We start from the raw sequence: 22,848 nt of genomic DNA on the forward strand, positions 1-22,848 counted from the left end.
CAAGAATGAGAGGCAAGTGTCTGTGGGAGCCTCCAGGAGGAAGGGTCTATTTGTTATTGCTGCAAAAATGGGGACAGACTGGCAAGTCTGAAAAACGAGTGAATCCCATGCTCCAGTGCAGACATGGGTTGGGTGACATGCTCCTCAGGAATGAGAACGGAGGTCCCTCAGCCTCCTGTCTGCCCATCTAGGCAGCGCCTCCATCCAGACAGCCTCCTACCCATGCCCCCAGGCTCAAAGAGAATATACTTACCCTGCTTTCTGTGGAGTTGGTACAACCTGGACTGGGCCAGACTCATGTAGTCTGCCCAGGCTTCTTGTGATGAGAAGGAAGTAAATATCCTGTGTACTAAGCATGAGTTAGGCATATTATCCTGTTACTTGCGGCCAAGAGCATCTCTCTGAGAGAGACTTGGGTCATCTAATTATCCCTGTGCCACAGATTGGGAATCTGAGGCTTGCAGGGTTTGAATAACTCGCTCAGGACACAGAACTTGGGGCCATATCCAGGCTTGTCTGATTCTGGAATCACTGGGCCCCATCCTACAGCTCAAGCACATCCCCTTATAGCACTTTTCAGACGCTCTCAACCCAGCATCTTGAAATCAGTAAGTGGTTCTTGGTCACTCTGGATCTCCAGAACCTAGCTTGTCCCATGAATGAAATCTGAGAATTCCAAATGAGAAACATTGTCAAATGAATAATAATAAATCTTCTTAAATTATATTGTATGAGTAAATATTATTAACATATGAAATTAAACAAAGTTTCATGTCAATGTGTGGCAAAACCAATACAATATTGTAAAGTAATTAGCCTCCAATTAAAATAAATAAATTATATTAAAAAATAAAAAAAGAAATTAAACAAAGTTTCTAAAATATGAAATGTCCTGGTATATTGTCCGTCATAGTTGTAGTTCTTATCTTAAAATGTTCTACATCAAATATGGCCACACTTCCTCAACAGTCACATTGTAATCAGGTCTTTAACCATGCACAGAGTCAGACACGACTGAAGTGACGTAGCAGCAGCATTGAGTCTTTTGTCATTTAGAGACAGCTATTGTCTTACTCTGATTTTTTACCAAAATATTTGTAGATGGCTTGCTTTTTTGCTAAAAAGACTCCGTAGCAAAAGGACTTCCACCTTATATGAAAGTAATTTCAGAAACAGCTCTCTCACATTGAGGAAATAGTAATAGGGTCTTTTATCACTATTTATGCCCCACACTCATTTGAATCTCTTCTAAATTGTCACCACACTCACACAAGTCTGTAAGCTGACTAACTTCTTGTGAAGTATCGTTGCTTTCTGCACCTAATACTTCTTTGGTTCTTTGTAATAACCTTGACCTTGTGACTTTGCTTCCAGCAGTACAGAAAGGAAACAATCACAAATACATTTTGTTAACAGATTATTTTCTTGCTCCCAGGAAGGACTTACAAGAAGCCTCTATTGATAAGGCTGATCTAATTTAGTTTACAGAGGAAGTCCTACTTAAAGGGTGAACAGGGACATTATTAAGGTGAATACACAATAACATCCACAGTGGACATAATTGAAAACTTATTTATCAGAAACAAAGTCAGCATAACAAGCCAAATTAATTGCTTTAAGTCTAGCTTGTCAACTATCTAAAGGCGAGGAGAGCAACTAATTATACTGACAGCTGTGCTGCTTGTGAAGTGGCACACAGCTTGGAATGCTAGAAAAACAATGAGGTCTTTAACCTCCTCAGGACAACTTATAAAAAGTTTTTTTTTTTTTTAAAAAAAAGCTTACAAATATACAGCTGCCAAGCAGTTAGCAATTATTAAAACGGTAAGGTATTCAATTATTAAAAACTAAAAGAAATCAGTTTGCTGATGCTGCAGCCAGACAGGAAGTTTTAAATATCCATCCTGCCAGTCTTGAGAACGTCCACTGCTCTCCATTAACCTTGCTAACCCAATAAAAGATTGCTCTCCACGGGCTCAAGAGATCACCACTAAAAAGAGAAACAGATATAGCAACAAAAAGGGGAATTTTGACCCAGCCATACAAATACGGTTTAGACCCAATGAAACAAAACTTGCTGTTACTCAAGCATGTATATTCTTTAACACTGATGGTTCAAAGGAAATGTGTCACGTTACTGACACAGTCTTATTGAAATATTTCTGAAAAATGGGAACTACTTTTACAGCGAGTTCCCAGGAGATAGGAAAGATCACGCGTTACAGCCTAGAGATTTTGTTTATTGGAAAGGACATCAAAGAAAAGATTATTTACAGACAAGATGGAAAGAACCTTATCCGGTATTATAATCGAACCCATGTACAGCCAAACTGAAAGACATTAATTTACGGACTCACATCTCTCATTTTAAAAAGGCCCCTCCCCTGAGTGGAGTTTGACCTCTGTTTCTAACACCTGGCTTCAACTGCGCCAGGTATCATCAAGCTAGGAGAAGAAAACGACAACAGAAACAGACAGCCGACCCACAAGCCCAGGCTAAGCCTGTAAGACCCATGCTACCAGTTCAGCTGCGAAGTGAAGTGAAAGGCATTCAGTCGCGTCCAACTCTTTGCGACCCCATGGACTATACAGTCCATGGAATTCTCCAGGCCAGAATACTGGAGTGGGTAGCCTTTCTCTTCTCCAGGGGATCTTCCCAATCCAGGGATCGAACCCAGGTCTCCTGTATTACAGACGGATTCTCTAACAGCTGAGCCCCAAGGAAGCCCAATATCTGTCTCTTTACCAAAATTAAAAGTTGTTTCATTTCTAGCTATGTTTTTGTCCTAATGTTTAGGATGTAAAGAAGACTCTTTAGTAACACTATCACAAAGTATAGCTACTAGGAGCAATTTAACTGATCGTTGGATTTGTCATCAAATTCCTTGGTCAATACAAGGCCAAATGAGCCTGTCATAATTCTTTTCACTGACTTCAGAGATTCCTATAATTTACAAAATGACTTCCCATCAGAATACACCTCCACGTTTGTTTACTACATTCAATTAATCTACTCAATTCTGAAATTTTTATGATGAAACATGATGTTTCAAAACCAAACCGTTCTTGATTTTTAAGATTGGTTTGCAGGGAAAAACTAACCAAGTATTGACTCACACACACAATCAAATTTTTCCATTGAAGAGTCTTCTTTCTAAAGGAATCTTGGATAAATGGTTCAGTTCTGGGGATTCATGACTGTAGTCTCTACTTCTTACTTTGTTATTTGTTGTTGGCTATGTTGATTGTGTTCTATATAATTTATAAAATAATAATCTCTTGTATGTCTCAATGTATATGCAAAACTTCAACTAAAATAATGATATCTAGATGACTTGAAACTATTGATTATATCTATAGTTTTATAATAGTAATGGGCATGCACAATGCACATAAAGGATAAAATTGGCATAAGTCCTATTGGACAACTTAAAATTGACTCACAGACCTTGTCAAGCATTCTACTAGACTAACCTTTTAAAAGGAAAGAATTGGCCTGTTAAGACCTGGCACCGTGGGACATGATGGAACCAGAGCAGGTAAGCAACTCTCCTGGCTTCGGGGGACCAAGGATTTGAGCACCTAATGCTTTCTACTGAAAGATTAATGTTCAAAGCCGGGGGGAGGGAATGATGAAACAAAATTTATATTTTAAGGTAGAAAAATAAAATACTAAACATAAGATTCTCTCTCTGGGTTTGCTTGGACCTCTTCCCTCCCTAATGCACAGCATTACACATTAAGCAGAGTTCCTCCAAGATGCGAGTGCCTGCTCAACCATAAATACTGTTTTTTCTTCCTTTTGATGTTACCAATGCAACTTCTTAAAAGAATGGTGTGTTTTCTAAGCTACGTAGAGGGTCTTGATGACTTGCTCTTCACTTTCTGTACATTTACCTGGACTATGTATCCTTGGTGAACTTTATATAAAATAACAGTATGTCATTTTGATGTATGATCCTTTGTCTCAAAAATGTATATGACTGTGCCTTCAACTTTTAACGGGTGGGACAGTTCTCAGAGCTTTCTTGAGAATCTGCTTCCCAGGTTATAATCCTGTTTGGATTGAGTGAAATTCCCTTTTTTCTTCTTATCTTGACAGTTAACTGAATTTTTGTCAACACTCTTCTTAATAACCATACAAGGTGGGATTGGAGTGCATCCAGTCCAGTTCAGAGAAGGTGCAGAGTATATGCTCCTCAGGAAGTATGAATATTATAGAACTTTCCTGAATCTAGGGGCTACCCTGGTGGCTCAGACGGTAAAGAATCTGCCTGCAATGCAGGAGACCTGGGTTAGATTCCAGGATCAGGAAGATCCCCTGGAGAAAGAAATGGCAACCCACTCCAGTATTCTTGCCTGGAGAATCCCATGGACAGAGGCACCGGGCGAGCTGCAGTCCAAGGGGTCACAAAGAGTCAAACATGACTGGGTGACTAACAGTTTCACTTTCTCCTGAATCAAGTAAGAATTAATGTCACTTTTACCAAGTGTGGAGGGCAAGGTAAATTTGTACCCACATGATTCAGTAGCTGAGCCTGTTTGAAAGCTGCTCCATTGACAATCCATGTTGCTGAGCCCAGATATGTCCTTTGGGCAAGGGTTTGCTCCAACAGCTGTTAAAACCAGAAACAATGACACTTCTTTCTAAAGTTACTTAAACTGTAAATTATCAGAAACGTAGGATTTGAAGTCTTCAGAAATACAAATATGAATGACATCTTGGTTTCAAGAACATAGCTCTCTGAATCCTAGGCAATAAAATGCAGCAGGTTGGTGTTTTCTTCTACAGGACACCCTTTTTAGCCTTTATGTCACTTCTGGGAAAGAGATCGCTTTCCATTTTCTCAGTGGAAGCTAGAAGATGGAGATATCAGAGGCCACAGGGGACACAGGCTGTTTTCACCTACACAGAGTCAGTTCCCTTCTCAAGACCAGTAAGTCTGGTTGTTCTTTGGGGAGCTCCTTCCTTCCACCATGTGTTTTGGGTGAACCTGCCCCCCACTGCCAGTTCAGGGAGGTGGATTGTGATCTAGGATTAAGCCCATCAGCACACCATCAGCATATACACACCTGTCCCCAACCCTACCTTCCGAGGCACAGTGACTGGCTCTTGGAAGACCCACAGGGCACCTTTGTTAATAAAAGTCAGGCCTCAGACCTTTTCAGCAGCTGTAAGAGAAGATCCACTATTTTCTGCTGAATTTGCCAGAAGGTAAAGACATGAAGCCGTGAAGCACATAGCAGGCATTTCAACTCCACTGGGGAGACTGCAACTGCTGAGAAGGAAGGACGATCTACATAAAGCGAGGGTTCCTTGGTGATGCCATTGGAAGTCCTGGTAGATTGTCCCTAAAGCAACTTCTCTCCTCCCACCTCTCTTGCGTGCGTGCTCAGTCACTTCAATCGTGTCCAACTCTGTGACTCTATGGACTGTAGCCCACCTGGCTCCTCGGTCCATGGGATTCTCCAAGCAATAATACTGGAGTGTGTTGCCATGACCTCCCCCAGGGGATCTTCCCGACCCAGGGATCGAACCCACATCTCTTATGTCTCCTGCATTGGCAGACAGGTTTTTTAATGCTGAGCCACTGGAGAAGCCTTCCTCCTCTCTTCAGTTCAGTTCAGTCACTCAGTCGTGTCTGACTCTTTGCGACCCCATGAATCGTAGCACGCCAGGCCTCCCTGTCCATCACCAACTCTCGGAGTTCACTCAGACTCAGGTCCATCGAGTCAGTGATGCCATCCAGCCATCTCATCCTCTGTCGTCCCTTTCTCCTCCTACCCCCAATCCCTCCCAGCATCAGAGTCTTTTCCAACCTTTTCAAGATGGATTCTTTTTGTCACTTGAAATCACAAGACTCCATGTCAAGGAAAGGACTCAAGGTCAGAACCTGGGCCAGGGCAGGCAGGGGTCTGGATACCAAACTTGTCCCCTCCCATCCTTGAACTACCCATGTTGTTCTCCATGTCAGTACAGTGGACTCTGGGGCAGATTATTGCATGTGGATATTAATAACAAGTATCGGTATGTTTTGCACAAACATGCATTTGTTTGTTGACAGAGTTAAAATGGAACTATGGGGGCAAAGAGAATGGATTAACAAACCAACAAACACTCTTCAGTTCTGTGGGGGACCTGCTTGGGGCCTGCTGTGCATTGTCCTGTTTTATCTTCATAGACCCTATGGACTGGGTAGTCTCATAGCCTTGCTTACTGGTGGGGGACGTCTACCTGGAGAAATGAAATGTGATTTCTTTTTGTCTTGCTGTATCTCACTGTGCACACTGTTCGTTGAGCCCAGGGTAGGCCAGGAAGCTGGAAGAAAACTTGAGGAGCCATAGGAACTACAGACATATTTATTCCCTCCTGATTGGCACAGCAGCTGTAGCAGCAGACACACTGTGAATACCTAAGTCTCATGCCTTACCCAGCAAACGTGGCCATAACACAGCCATAAGCCAGCAAGGGCTTCTCAGGTGGTGTTTATATAGGGCATTGCACATGCGCCGTGCTATAAGCTATCTCAGCCGTTATATAACCATGTATTTACAAAACGTGAGAGGCTGTGGGCTGAGAGAGCCTGACCACTGCCATCTTGGCTAATTTGTTCCTTCCCTACACTTAAAAATTTTTTTTGTTTTTGCTGATGTACAGTTGATTTATAATCTTATGTTGGTTTCAGGTGAAAAATGGCTTCTTAAGCCCCATAGCTAATCTTGGAAGAAGGAGGATTTAAAACTAGCTAGGTTCACCTGCCTGCCGGCCCCAGCAGACCCGAGTATGAAGTGCTGAGCAGGAAGGGGCCGTCCTTGGGGCTCTCCAAGGGCCCATCAGATTGTCTGCTGGAGGTAAAATTCTTGATCAAATGTGTTGATCAAATTCGCTAAGGAACCCAGACTGTTTGCTACCCACAGCTTTCTGTAATCATCCATCATGTATACCTCGAAACTCTATATAATGTTCAGCAGGAGGATATTAATCTCATTGCCTCTCTGCTAAGTTGTCAATTCCTCTATTTCAGGGAACAGGTTTTCTAGAAAAAATCTTATTAATGAGCCACATTAGGACACATCTCAGCCTGGAGTGCTGATGGCTGCATCAAGAGAGAGGGAGCAGAGAAAGGCTGGGAAGCAGGGCCTGATGTGAAGGTTCCCCACCCACCCTGCCCCCCACAGGAGCTGACCTCAGGCCTGGCCCACAGCCCTTCCCTTCTCATGTCCCAGCAGCAGCTGCAAAGGACATGGTTATATCATTAAAGTCAAGGAGGAGTCAAGGCCCTGGTCCTGATGATGAATTTGTCAAAAGCTCCATTTCCACAATCCTTGGTCTGGTCCTGCTCAGACCCCCATCACGAGGTTGACATCTGGCTCCCTGCAGGCACGAGACACTTATCCCTCGGGTCAGAGGTGGTTAGGGTCCCAGTGACACAGACTCTCAGATCCTCCCTGTGTTTCCCTGTGACCAGCACGTGGGCCCGGTGGGGGCCTGGGAAAGAGCAAAAAGGCTCCGTTGTGATGTTGGGGAATGAGGTCCCCAAGCAGTTTCATTCCCAGTTGTGAAGCACATCCCTTTCTTAAGACAGTAGGTCACTATTAACCTTTCCTCATTCCCCTGCCTACAGGAAAGAAATTGCACTTCACCCATACCAGCAATTCAAAGAGAATCCGGACTGTTTTTAACACAGAGGCAAAAACTCATATGCCTAAAAGCAAAGGTGATGCTCAAAATGATTGACAGCTGGCAAGGCACAAGCACTGAGAGATCAGCCTGAAATCAACACATCCATATTCCAGTGCCCAGAGCCTGGGCCACAGAGACCAGAGAAGGTAAATACCAGGATGTGGTTTCCATGGCAACAGTGATGCTAAGGAGCACCTGACTGACACGAGAGGCAGCCAGGACTTAGCCTATCATCAGAGGAGAATAAACCCTGTATATTAGGTTGCTTTATTCCTAAGAGAAGTTAAAAATTCATGATTCTTAGGTGAAATTTCCTAATGTGTTGTGTTCAACACTATTTGGGAAAAAAGAAAAGCACCGCATCATAGGCTGACAAAGAGCAGGACACTGGAGCCCATTTCCGGATGGCTTTGCCCCAGACCAGTGACACTGAACTCTGCCCTGTGTGATGTATATGCTGTTCACCAGCATGGCGGTGTCAGGTAAGGCAAGGTCAAAGGTCAAAGCCGACATGCTCCAGAGGACAGTTGCAAACCTGGGCCATCTGGCTGTAGAGTTTGTTTTTGGATCGCTGAGTGATACTGCCTCCCTGAAATGAGCTGGGAAATGATTCCCATTTCACATTCAAAGATAGCATCTCTGCTGGAAAAAACCTTTTGACACCCCATCCCCACCACTGTACCCCTCAGTTTTGCTTCCACACATGACTGCCCCTCCCTCAGAATCCCCCGCCCTGGAAACCTCTCAACCCTGGTCACCTCCCTCTGCGCCACAATTTTCATTCAGACCTTCACCAGCCCCCATCTCTGACCTTGGGCCCCGCAGGTGACCTTGGAGCCTACTTCATGAAGAAAAACAGAGCCCTGCCGACAGACCTCCACAAGCTGCTCCCCCACCCCCACATGCTGGTCATCGCCTGGGGGCCTGGCCCATCCTGTGGGCTGCGGTGTCTCCCTCCCCTGGGGCTGCTTGCCCTTCCTGTGAGCAGTGTTCCTCTCCCTGGCTTTTCCAATCAGGCTTCAATACTCTCAAGACTCTCCTGTTAGTAATCCTAATAGTAGCCACAGTGATGACAACGCTTCCCTGGCAGGTCTTGTAAGGATGTGTTCCCCCTCTAGTCCCGCTTTGTGACCTGTCCTTCCTTCCCTTAGCCAGGGAAATCTAGTTTCTCCCCCTGTGCCCCCAGGACAGCTCACAGTCACCAGTGACCACCTTCTTCCTAAAGCCAGTGGGCTTTCAACCGTGCTCATGTGGTTCCCTGGCTAGAAACCCAACCATCATCTGGTCTGACACCCAGTCCTGTGGACCCAACCTGCTGCTATTTCTCACTCTGTCCTCTTCTCTCCAGTCCTGCTGCGGCCACTTTGCTGGGAGCTGGCACCACCTCTGACCAAGGTCATTGCAACGGCCTCAGCTCATCGTCTTGCTGACACCCATGTGCTTGTGAATCAGCTGGGAGCTTGTTCCATGCAGGTTCCGATTCAGTACTTCAGGTCGGGGCTGTGCAGGGGCCCAGTTTCTGATCACTGCCCAGTGAGACCAACGCTGCTGACCCAGGGCACACATCGAGTAGCCAGGTTCTGACCAGTCTTCCTGCCCACAGCTCCACCCATCCACCATTGTGGTCAGAAAGGTCCTTCCCAGGTGAAGCAGGGTCATGCTCCATCTCTACATAAAAGCCCTCATGCTGCCCACAGGTCTCAAGGGGAAGCAGCTCCACGGGTTCATCCCATGGCCCTCCCCACCTCAAAGTGGCTGGTATGTAGTTAACAACCCATTCCACAGACGTGCCCTGGGCCCTCCAGGAACCCCTCCATGCCATTTTCTCTGCCTGAAGCTTCACTCCTTCCCTCCACCTGGCCGACCTCTGTGTCCTTTTAGACATCAGCTGATCTCACCTCTTGGGGAAGCCTTTCCTGGACTTTGCACATCATCAGGTACCCTTCGTGTGTGCCCACTGTGGCATTCAGCACAGAGCATTGCAGCAGCTGTGTTACTTGTCTTTCATTAAAAGCAGGCTGTGAGTTCCTCAGGAACTGGTTCCAGCCAGACCAGAACACTGTGGGCAGTGGAGGGATCCTGTGGAGGTTTTAAGTAGAAATGCGAAAAGAATTGACACCCTCCCACCAGACCCCCAGGACATCTCTCATCCTTGCCTTCATTCCTCCTCCTGTCAGACACCCAGTGTGGAGCTCCTTTCCCTGGAGACATTTAAAAGGCAATTTTAGCAGAACATAAAATGGCCTTTTCCCCTAATTAACAGGTGCAGGAGCTTCTTCTACTACTGTGCCTGCAGGTTTCAGGCTTGACAGCTCAGAGCAATATCCATGATTGCAATAGATGCTGAATATAACAAATTACATCATTTCAGACTGCTGCTGCTAAGTCACCAGTCGTGTCTGACTCTGTGCGACCCCATAGATGGCAGCCCACCAGGCTCCCCCATCCCTGGGATTCTCCAGGCAAGAACACTGGAGTGGGTTGCCATTTCCTTCTCCAATGCATGAAAGTGAAAAGTGAAAGTGAAGACGTTCAGTCGTGTCCAACCCTTAGCGACCCCACGGACTGCAGCCTACCAGGCTCCTCCATCCATGGGATTTTCCAGGCAAGAGTACTGGAGTGGGGTGCCATTGCCTTCTCCGCATTTCAGACTAGTAAGTGAAGAGGAACTAAAAGCCTCTTGATGAAAGTGAAAGTGGAGAGTGAAAAAGTTGGCTTAAAGCTCAACATTCAGAAAATGAAGATCATGGCATCTGGTCCCATCACTTCATGGGAAATAGATGGGTAAACAGTGGAAACAGTGTCAGATTTTATTTTTGGGGGCTCCAAAATCACTGCAGATGGTGACTGCGGCCATGAAATTAAAAGACGCTTACTCCTTAGAAGGAAAGTTATGACCAACCTAGATAGCACATTCAAAAATAAAGACATTACTTTGCCAACAAAGGTTCATCTAGTCAAGGCTATGGTTTTTCCTGTGGTCATGTATGGATGTGAGAGTTGGACTGTGAAGAAGGCTGAGCGCCGAAGAACTGATGCTTTTAAACTGTGGTGTTGGAGAAGACTCTTGAGAGTCCCTTGGACTGCAAGGAGATCCAAGCAGTCCATTCTAAAGGAAATCAGCCCTGGGATTTCTTTGGAAAGAATGATGCTGAAGCTGAAGCTCCAGCACTTTGGCCATCTCATGCGAAGAGTTGACTCATTGGAAAAGACTCTGATGCTGGGAGGGATTGGGGGCTGGAGGAGAAGGGGACGACAGAGGATGAGATGGCTGGATGGCATCACTGACTCGATGGATGTGAGTCTGAGTGAACTCCGAGAGTTGGTGATGGACAGGGAGGCCTGGCGTGCTGCAATCCATGGGGTCGCAAAGAGTCGAACACGACTGAGCGACTGAACTGAACTGAACACTTAATCATGCTAAGCTTTCGTTGCAAAAGTGGACCATTGAGAAGTATTTCTAATAAAGGGGTATGAGATGCATGCAAAGTCTCTGTGCTTTCATTCATGTTTGTGTCATAGTCAATCAACCAACAAGTATTTTTTGAGCTCCTACTATGTGCTGGAGGGGCAGCAGTGAGCAAAGCAGATCAGGTGTCTGGTTTGTGGGGTCCACATCATAGTTGGGGTGGAAGACAGAGTCACTTGATGACTGATTGTTCCCAGATGCCCAAGGCACCAGATCACCCATCCTGCCTCGGGGCTGGTGCTGCCAAAGGGATGCCATTGTTGAGACCTTGTCACCCATGATCTCCCATGATGGCCCATGTGATCCCCACGCCCTGTCAATGGCAGTGTCTCCTGCCCCACAGAGATGATCAAGTATCTCTCATGCCTCAGTGAAGGTTGTACACCTTCAGGGCTTGTGGGGGTGGTAGTGAGGAGTGTGGGGCATGTCATTCCTTGTGAGAAAATTACTATAACAATTCAATCTGCCCAGGCCTTGGGATTCTGTGTGTGCAAATGACCACACTTAGCAGTACAAGGAGATGCACACTTGTCATCTCAATTCCTGCAGGTGTGAATCCTGGCACAGCATGGCTGGGTTCTCTGCTCCATGTCTCATAAGGTATAAGTCAAGGTGCTGTCAACCTTGTTCTCATCTGAAGGATGGACTGGGGAAGGAGCCACTTAGGGTTGTTGGCAGAATCTTTTTCTTTGTGGCTGTTGAATTCGCACAAGATGGATTTAGAAAAGGCAAAGGAACGAGAGATCAAACTGCCAACATCCATTGGATCATCAAAAAAGCAAAAGAATTTCAGAAAAACATCTACTTCTGCTTTAGTGACTACGCCAAAGCCTTTGACTTGTGGATCACAACAAACTGTGGAAAATTCTGAAAGAGATGGGAATACCAGACAACCTGACCTGCCTCCTGAGAAATCTGTATACAGGTCAGGAAGCAACAGTTAGAACTGGACATGGAACAACAGACTGGTTCCAAATTGGGAAACAAGTATGCCAAAGCTGTATATTGTCACACTACTTATTTAACTTATATGCAGAGTACATCATGAGAAATGCTGGACTGGATGAAGCACAAGCTGGAATCAAGATTACTGGGGGAAATATCAATAATCTCAGATATGCACATGACATTACCCTTACGGCAGAAAGCAAAGAAGGACTAAAGAGCCTCTTGAAAGTGAAAGAGGAGAGAAAAAGCTGGCTTAAAACTCAACATTCAGAAAACTAAGATCATGGCATCTGGTCCCATCACTTCATGGCAAATAGATGGGGAAGCAATGGAAACAGTGTCAGACTTTATTTTCTTGGGCTTCAAAATCACTGTAGATGGTGACTGCAGCCATGCTTGCTCCTTGGAAGAAAAGCTATGACCAATCTGCTGCTGCTAAGTCACTTCAGTTGTGTCCGACTCTGTGCGACCCCATAGACGGCAGCCCACCAGGCTCCCCTGTCCCTGGGATTCTCCAGGCAAGAACACTGGAGTGGGTTGCCATTTCCTTCTCCAATGCATGAAAGTGAAAAGTGAAAGTGAAGTCGCTCAGTCGTATCCGACTCTTAGGGACCCCACAGACAGCAGCCCACCAGGCTCCTCGGTCCATGGGATTTTCCAGGCAAAAGCACTGGAGTGGGGTGCCATTGCCTTCTCCAATGACCAACCTAGACAGCATATTAAAAAGCAGAGACATTACTTTGCCAATAAAGATCTGTCTAGCCAAAGCTATGGTTTTTCCAGTAGTCATGGATGGATGTGAAAGTTGGACTATAAAGACGGCTGAGTGCTGAAGAACTGATGCTTTTGAACTGTGGTGTTGGAGAAGACTCTTCAGAGTCCCTTGGACTGCAAGGAGATCAAACCAGTCCATCCTAAAGGAAATCAGTCCTGAATATTCATTGGAAAGACTGATGCTGAAGCTGAAACTGCAATATTTTGGCCACCTGATGCGAAGAACTGACGCATTGGAAAAGGCTCTGATGCTGGGAAGGACTGAAGGCAGGAGTAAAAGGGGACGACAGAGGATGAGATGGTTGTATGATATCACCGACTCAATGGACATGAGTTTGAGTAAACCCCGGGAGTTGGTGATGGACTGGGAGGCCTGGCATGCTGCAGTCCATGGGGTTAAAAGAAGTTGGACACGACTGAGTGACTAAACTGAACTGAACTGTTGAATTCACGGCATCTTATTTTCTCAAATCCAGCAATAGAGACTGTTGCTTTGAAATTGACTTGGGGAGGCCTGGACCCTTTGTTTTTTTTTTAACAGCTACCACTTTATTATTGTCTCCTGAGGCTTTTGTGGCTGCCTGGGCTCAGCGAGATAGTCCTCACTCAAGGTCCTGACTCAAGGTCACTTATGCAGTTGTGGTCAGACTGCACCTGAGTGACAGTCTCCCGGAGACATCCTCAGGCTCATGTGTGATGGTCAGTGCTGGGGTGCTGGCTGGGACCGCTACACGTGACCTGTCCTGTACCTGGATTTCTGCATGGTATGGAGGCTCGGTGAGTTCCAAGAGTAGTTGGATTCTCCTTTAAAGAGTTCACCTGATTAGACCAAGCCTGCTCAGGATTATCTCCATTTTGATGAACTCAAAGCTAACTGATTAGCAACCTTAACGGTATCTGACACATCCCTCCTTTGAGAAAAACTGAATCTAATCCCAGTAGTGACATTCTACCATATTCACAAGTCTTCCCCCAGAGGTATGTACACCAGGAGGTGGAAATTTGAGGTACATCTTCTTAGTCTTCCAAGCATAGATGCAATCCTTCACAGCATCCCAGGGAAGTTTTGGCATCTCAACCTTATTAAATGTAGACCACCACTGAGTCCAGATTTCAGTCAAGCAAACAGGACATGGTTAGAGCCACTATAGGACAGTGTGTGTGTGTGTGTGTGTGTATGTGTGTGTGAGAGAGTGTGCATGTGCACTCTGTCACTCAGTTGTGTCTGATTCTTTGTGACCCCATGGGCTGTAGTGCATCAGGCTCCTGTGTTCATGGGATTCTCCAGGCAAGAATACTGGAGCAAATTGCCACTTTCTGCTCCAGTGGATCTTCTCCACCCAGCAACTGAACCCAAGTCTCTTGCCTCTCCTGCCTTGGCAGGCAGATTCTCTACTGCTGCACTCCCTGGGAAGCTTCTCCCAAATTCTGAACCCTGAACCCTCATCCCCATGGTGCAGGTCAGTGGAGGAGCCTCAGTGTTCAGGCATTGGCATCCACAACATCTCTCTGTCTAGAACTCTTTTAAGAAATACATTTATTGATTTAATTTTGGCTACACTGGATCTGCATTGGTGCATGCTGGCTTTCTCTGGTTGTGGTGAGTGGGGGCTTCTCATTGTGGTGGCTTCTCTTGCCGTGGAGCACAAGCTCTCGGGCCCATGGGCTTTAGTAGTTGTGGCTCATGGGCTTAGCTGCCTTGCAGCATTTGGGGTCTTTCCAAACCAGGAATCAATCCATATCCCCTGCATTGGGAGGTGGATTCCTAACCATTGGACCACCAGGGAAGCCCCCTGCCTAGAACTCTTACCCTGCTGAGTCCATAACACATTCCCTGGCCTTTCCCTGAAACTTCTCTGCTCAGAGAGAGCCAGCTCCCTGGGGATTCAACTCAGCTCATTGTGCCAGTTTTGAAGAAAATAACTCCCAGGAGAGTTAGAGAAGAAAAGTTCTACAAATCTCTCAGCTGCTTTTAAGAATTCCTGTCACGTTATTCAAAATGACATTCTGTCTGGGCCAAATGGCCTGCTGTCCGCGAAGAAAAATTAAATATTAAACATGAACTGTAGAGTTAAGTGATGATGGAAGGAGAGTAATGGGATCCACAAGCAGAGCTTACGTTGTATTCAACCCAAACTGCAGAATAATTGCTCCTGTCGGAGCAGCAGCTTCAATTTAACCTCAGCTCCACTCAGCTCAGGGCCCTGGAAGGAACTCAAAATCAGCTCTAGGACTGGAATTTTGAGAAACTTTGCTCCCTTCACTTTGGGGACTCTTAGTGCGAAGAAGAAAACAGATCTGATAGAAGGAGAAATAAGTGATGTCTTCAGAAATTACTCTGATGTTTAGAACTTGTATTGAGTGTTTAATTGAAGTTCATCCAAAACCAAAGTGAGAGAAGGTTTTTTCCTCTGCATAAAAAAAAAAAAAAAAAAATCCAGGAGCCACAAAGGAAAACGTTGGTATGGTTGTGTACCAAGAACATCTGTGCTCAAGCTGACTTGAGGTGGTGCTTTGTCCTGGCGCTGCTGGCCTTTCACCGTCAGGAGAGGGTGCGCCCCCCCACCAGCTAACTCCAACAAACGCAGGGGTCTCTTTGCTTCCTCCCCTTTCCCCATTATGTGATTTCCAGAAGGGTGAAACCTCGAAAACAAGAAAGCAAATGTCCAGGACCACTAACACTAATACGAAAACCCTTAGCTCCCAACAAACCACTCTCACTTCTTTTTGCTCCTCCACTACCCCAGTGGGATTTTTCATTGTTCAAAGGTACGAAACAGCAACAAAATCACCGCAGTCTCTAGGGTTACTTTTTTTCAGATTTGGCTGTGCTGGGTTTCCGTTGCTGTGTGTGGGCTTTCTCCGGTTGTGGTGAGCAGGGCTACCCTTTGCTGTGGTCATGGGCTTCTCGTTGTGGTGGCTTCAGTAGCTGTGTCTCATAGTCTCTTGGGCACAGGCTCAATAGTTGTGGTGCATGGGCTTAGTTGTTCCGCAGCACGTGGGATCTTCTTGGACCAGGGATGGGGCCCATGTGCCCTGTATTGGCAGGTCGATTCCCAATCACTGGACCACCAGAGAAGTCCCTCCAGGCTTAATTTTTAAATTTTTTCTGAACTTTACATATCTCATATTTTTCACCTTTTTTTTTTTTTCCCTAAGGATTTTCACCCCGGTTGCATGTAAAGTAGTGGGTCTTTTCTGCTGGAACAAGCACTGTTGGAGATACTATTATGTCCTCCTCCCTCTGGGTCAAGGTCTGACTCAGAAGGACAACTGGACATCTGCATGTCTGATGACAGTGCCCGGATGGACATGGACACTGTTGTGTGACCCAACAACACAGTCCTGACGTTGGCTCTTGTACCCTCATTTACCAGTTGCAACTATTCACCAACTGTTAAAAACTGTTTGCCCCTCAGCAAATTATTCCATCATCCTCTGGTTCTCAAACACGGTGTTAAATCTGTTTCACTCTGGGGGAGCATTCACAGGTTCTGTAAGGTCAGTGGGATCCTTAGGACACATTCAGTTCAGACAGTACCTAAGTCTGGGCACTCCATGGCAGGGGTCTGCAACCTTTTTGGCACTGTGGTCAATTTTGTGGAAGACCATTTTTCCAAGGACTTGGGGGGATGATTCAAGCCTGTTACGTTTATTGTCCACTTTATTTCTTTCATTATTACATCATCTCCACCTTGGATCATCAGGCATTAGATCCTAGAGGTTCGGTACCCCTGCTCTATGTAGTTAAGGAGAATTGGCCATCTGCTGACAATGACTGGTGCCCTGTCTTATGTCTTTACTGTTTTGAACTTCCTTTTTAGACATGTCAGTGAGTCAAGTGAAGTAAGATGAACTGTCCCCTGAAATTCTTTCCAAGTCTAAGAACCTGTGATCAGATCAGATCAGATCAGTCACTCAGTTGTGTCCGACTCTTTGCGACCCCGTGAATCGCAGCATGCCAGGCCTCCCTGTCCATCACCAACTCCCAGAGTTCACTCAGACTCACGTCCATCGAGTCAGTGATGCCATCCAGCCATCTCATCCTCTGTCGTCCCCTTCTCCTCCTGCCCCCAATCCCTCCCAGCATCAGAGTCTTTTCCAATGAGTCAACTCTTCGCATCAGGTGACCAAAGTACTGGAGTTTCAGCTTCAGCATCATTCTTTCCAAAGAAATCCCAGGGCTGATCTCCTTCAGAATGGACTGGTTGGATCTCCTTGCAGTCCTAGGGACTCTCAAGAGTCTTCTCCAACACCACAGTCCAAAAGCATCAATTCTTTGGCGCTCAGCCTTCTTCACAGTCCAACTCTCACATCCATACATGACCACAGGAAAAACCATAGCCTTGACTAGATGAACTTTTGTTGGTAAAGTAATGTCTCTGCTTTTGAATATGCTGTCTAGGTTGGTCATAACTTTCCTTCCAAGGAGTAAGCGTCTTTTAATTTCATGGCTGCAGTCACCATCTGCAGTGATTTTGGAGCCCAGAAAAATAAAGTCTGACACTGTTTCCACTGTTTCCCCATCTATTAATATTTACTATTGAACAGACTTGTGGGCAGCCATAATATGTGGGTAGTGTTTTATGAACCATAAAATACAAGTGAAGGGGGGAGATGAATAATTCAACAATCACTGGGTCTTGTCCCTTTGGGTAGAGTTCCTCAGGGAATACCATTTGTGGGATTAGGTCATATTTTCCAATGTATGTTCAGTACAGGAACTGTCGAATCTTTCTTTGCACACACTGGCCAGTTAACTGCTTGTAGAAGCATCTTCTTCTTCCCCATCCACATGTGTCTTCCCTTTCTCATTCATGTGGTTCATGTCACAGACCCTCAAGTTTTTCCTTCTGTGTGTGTGTGGGCTGTAGAGTCCTGCAGTGGCGAATGGCAAACTGTTTCATGTTACAATTTGAATATTCTAGATTGGACACTCTGATTCTATAGCGGGTATTCTGGAAGGTACCACAAACTCCCCAACCATCTGGTCTTTGTGTGTTTTGCCTTTTTTTTTTTTTTTTTGAGGGGGAGAAAGTGACTGTCAGTTATGCTTCCTAGGGGCTGCTTGTTTATTATGATTTCTCCAAATACTAGTAGCTTGTTTTGTTGATGTCTGCTGCCTTTTCCATTCAGCAAAACTCTCGGTGGTGTAGTTTGTTATGGCCTTTTCATACGCCCAGATGGCTTGACATTTTTGTTTTATCATAGAATTCACTGGGTGAAAACTGTAAAAGAAGAAAAAGATCTAACTGTTGGATATGTTCGGCAAAGATCATTAAATCAGATGAATACAATTTCAAAGATTCTCAGTTAGTAGCATGGCAGTCTCGGTGTGAATTTTCCCCTGAGTTTATATCTGAGATAGGTTATTTCTAATTAAAATACCACTGGGACGAGAGAATTTTATTTCCCTTCCATTGCATAGGATGTAGATTTTGTTTTAATTGTTTCATAGAGAGTCAGTTAAATGGACAAATGAGATAGAAGTAAAAACAGATTAGAGACATTTGTTTTTGCCATGTGATCATTCTAAGCAATCCTGGGAATAAGCAGTCTTAAATCTATTTATTTTAGAATTAAATACAAACCTATATTGATATTTTATGTTTATTGCCTCATTCTAATTTCTGTGGTTATTTCTAAGAAACTGTACACAATTTATGATGAAATGAAGTGCCGTGTGATTAATTTCTTTTAAGCCTAGTTTTGGGTATTGCCTCACGTACCCCAGTACTTCCTTACTACTGTTTTGTACTGGGAGTAGCGAAGGAGCTGGTTGGTGTAGAAATAATATTAGGATACATTCCATGATAGGCAATGGAACTCCTTTGCTTTGGGAACTTCTGTGTTTAAAAGTTTTGGAAGAACTGAGCAGGGGGTCCCCAAGTTCTGGCATGTGGATTTGGGGCCTCCATCATGAATGGAAACACATGTTTCAATGACTGGCCTCCAAGGGGAAATCAGAACTGTCACAATTTCATTCGCCTGCAAGACAAGGTTGAGATTACGTGGCTTGTGACCAGTAAGATCCAACAGGAAAATCCCCATAGCCAGTATGCTTCTTGTGGAGGGTAACCACAGCTAATTAATACATCTGAAACCTAATTTTGCTCTTTGACTCAAAAAGCAGAAGCTGAAGTCAGGAGTGGGGGTAGACAGTGGCAGATGAGAACCTTGGGGCAGTCTGTGGGGTCCAGCTGGAAGGCAGTGCTCAGCCTCCCCCGCTCAGTGTGGACAGCGCAGGTCCCCTCCTCCCAGGAGGGATGTGGGAGCTGGTTGTGCTGGTATCTCTGATCATGAGGAACTCAGGTACTGGGCCTGTCACGGGGAAGCTTTGGGAACTCAGCTGCAAGGAATTTCATGTTGGACTTTAGTCATTGTGGTTAAATAGAGTATGCATATATACGCAGCCGCTGAGTTTTGTTCGACTCTTGGTGACCCCATGGACAGTAGCCTGCCAGGCTCCTCTGTCCACGGGATTTCCCAGGCAAGAGTACTGGAGTAGGTTACCATTTTCTTCTCCAGGGGATCTTCCTGATCCAGAGACTGAACCTGCGTCTCTGCATTGGCAGGTCGGTTCTTTACCACTGAGCCAATGGGGAAGCTAAATAAAGAGCACCAGAAATGAAATGGCTCTGGCTCCTCTCACCTGACGGGCAGGGCATGAGGCATAAAAAGATGCCTGTGAAACCTTGATGGGGCCTTTCCTGTCTGTACCCTTACTGTGAACTTCTGATGGTCAATTTTAGAAATTAATCACGTGTGTTTTGGGACCACCATGTGGAATGAATATCCTCACTGTTTCTAAGGTGGAAGACATCCGTGGGCAAGGCTGGGATCTGGTCCATCGGAATGATTGGTCATAAGGAGCTAGGAACTCTGCTCGTTCTGAGTGGTCTCAGATGTAAGCGTCTATAACATGATTCCTCTTTGTAGGACACAGGTGGTTAGATTTTTAGTGACACCTGACAAGTGGCCCAACCAGAGCCCTTTCTCTGAGAATTTGGCCCTGCAGCCAAGAGACGCTTTTGCAGCTGAACCTGTTTCCTAAATGGAGGAGACTTCAAATCTTTTTGCTTGGGACTTCCCTAGTGGTCCTGTGGCTAAGACTCCAAGCTCCCAGTGCAGGGGGCCTGGGTTCAATCCCTGGGCAGGAAAGTGGATCCCACATGCCACCCCATGTACTGCAACTAAGATGCAGCACAGCCAAATAAATAAATAAACCTTATTGCCAAATTCAGACTTAAATTGAACAAAATAGGGAAAACCACTAGACCATTCAGGTAGGACCTAAACCAAATCCCTTACAATTATACAGTGGAAGTGAGAAATAGATTTAAGGGACTAGATCTGATAGACTGCCTGATGAACTATGGACAGAGGTTTGTGACATTGTACAGGAGACAGGGATCAAGGCCACCCCAAGAAAAAGAAATGCAAAAAAGCAAAATGGCTGTCTGAGGAGGCCTTACAAATAACTGTGAAGAGAAGCAAAAGGCAAAGGAGAAAAGGAAAGATACACCCATTTGAATGCAGAGTTCCAAAGAATAGTAAGGAGAGATAAGAAAGCCTTCCTCAGCTATCAGTGCAAAGAAATAGAGGAAAATAATAGAAGGGGAAAGACTAGAGATCTCTTCAATAAAATTAGAGATAGCAAGGGAACATTTCATGCAAAGATGGGTCCAATAAAGGACAGAAATTATATTGACCTAACAGAAGCAGGAGATATTAAGAAAAGGTTGCAAGAATACACAGAAGAACTGTACAAAAAAGGGCTTCATGACCCAGATAATCACAATGGTGTGATCACTCACCTAGAGCTAGGTATCCTGGAATGTGAAGTCAAGTGGGCCTTAGGAAGCATCACTACGAACAAAGCTAGTGGAAGTGATGGAATTACAGTTGAACTATTTCAAATCCTAAAAGATGGTGCTGGAAAGTGCTGCACTCAATATGCCAGCAAATGTGGAAAATGCAGCAATGGTCAGAGGACTGGAAAAGGTCAGTTTTCATTCCAATCCCAAAGAAAGGCAATGCCAAAGAATGCTCAAACTACTACAAAATTGCACTCATCTCACACGCTAGTAAAGTAATGCTTAAAATTCTCCAAGCCAGGCTTCAACAGTATGTGAACCATGAACTTCCAGATGTTCAAGCTGGAACATCCAGAGATCAAATTGCCAACATCCGCTGGATCATCAAAAAAGCAAGAGAGTTCCAGAAAACATCTATTTCTCCTTTATTGACTATGCCAAAGCCTTTGACTGTGTGGATCACAATAAACTGTGGAAAATTCTGAAAGAGATGGGAATACCAGACCACCTGACCTGCCTCTTGAGAAGCCTTTATGCAGGTCAGGAAGCAACAGTTAGAACTGGACATGGACCAACAGACTGGTTCCAAATAGGAAAAGGAGTACGTCAAGGCTATATATTATCACCCTGTTTATTTAACTTATATGCAGAGTACATCATGAGAAACGCTGGACTGGAAGAAACACAAGCTGGAATCAAGATTGCCGGGAGAAATATCAATAACCTCAGATATGCAGATGATACCACCCTTATGGCAGATAGTGAAGAGGAACTAAAGAGCCTCTTGATGAAAGTGAAAGTGGAGAGTGAAAAAGTTGGCTTAAAGTTCAACATTCAGAAAATTAAGATCTTGGCATCTGGTCCCATCACTTCATGGGAAATAGATGGGGAAACAGTGGAAACAGTGGCTGACTTTATTTTGGAGCTCCAAAATCACTGCAGATGGTGACTTCAGCCTGAAATTAAAAGACATTTACTCCTTGGAAGGAAAGTTATGACCAACCTAGATAACATATCATAAAGCAGAGACATTACTTTGTTTACAAAGGTCCTTCTAGTCAAGGCTATTGTTTTTCCAGTAGTCATGTATGGATGTGAAAGTTGGACTATAAAGAAAGCTGAGCGCCAAAGAATTGATGCTTTTGAACTGTGGTGTTGGAGAAGACTCTTGAGAGTCCCTTGGATTACAAGGAGATCCAACCAGTCCATTCTAAAGGAGATCAGTCCTGAGTATACATTGGAAAGACTGATGTTGAAGCTGAAACTGCAATACTTTGGCCACCTGATGTGAAGAGCTGACTCATTTGAAAAGACCCTGATGCTGGGGAAGATTAAAGGCAGGAGGAGAAGGGGACGACAGAGGATTAGATGGTTGGATGGCCTCACCGACTCAATGGACATGAGTTTGGGTGAACTCCAGGAGTTGGTGATGGACAGGGAGCCCTGATGTGCTGCAGTCCATGGGGTTGCAAAGAGTTGGACATGACTGAGTGACTGAACTGAACTGAAAAAGAAAACTCATTTCTTTGGGCTTTGTGTATGTTGGTGGTGGAGTGGGCGGGGGGCAGGCCTTCTGCATGTAGATGGAATTTTGGAGGAATCTGGTCAAGAAGAGGAATAAGAATGAAGCAACTGTTGGAGGAAACCATAGCGGGAAGCCAAGGTGAGTTGGCCCTTCTCTTCTGGAAACCCTCTACTTTCTCAACTTTTCTGTCATTAAACTTTCCTGGTTTTTCTCCCAGGTCTCTGGACACTCTTCTGGGTTCCCCTTGCCAGCTCAACTTCCTTCTTTAAATAACATCTAAATGCAGATTCTCTTCGTGTCTCAATCCTGGGAACCTACTCTTCTTTCTGCACAAACAATCCATTCAGACACACTCAGGACCGCTTGTCACTTTTTTCTCCCCCCCTGTGGGCCATTCACCAACAACAGTTTCTGACAGCTTGCTTTATTCTCCCAATTTTTTTTTGTATTTTTGTGTTTTCTCCCAATATTTTTGTATGGAATCCTCGTCTGAGTCTGAGATGGTGCAGTGAAATTGAAGGGTCTGATCTTAGGGAGAATTTGTGACCTCCAGCATTCTCCTGCTACAGGGACTTGCAATAACCCTCTGGGGGGCTTATTTGACCCCATGATGACTGTATTCAGAGCAACT

Source organism: Bos javanicus, chromosome 17 (assembly GCF_032452875.1).
Source record: "Bos javanicus breed banteng chromosome 17, ARS-OSU_banteng_1.0, whole genome shotgun sequence".
NCBI lineage: Eukaryota > Metazoa > Chordata > Mammalia > Artiodactyla > Bovidae > Bos > Bos javanicus.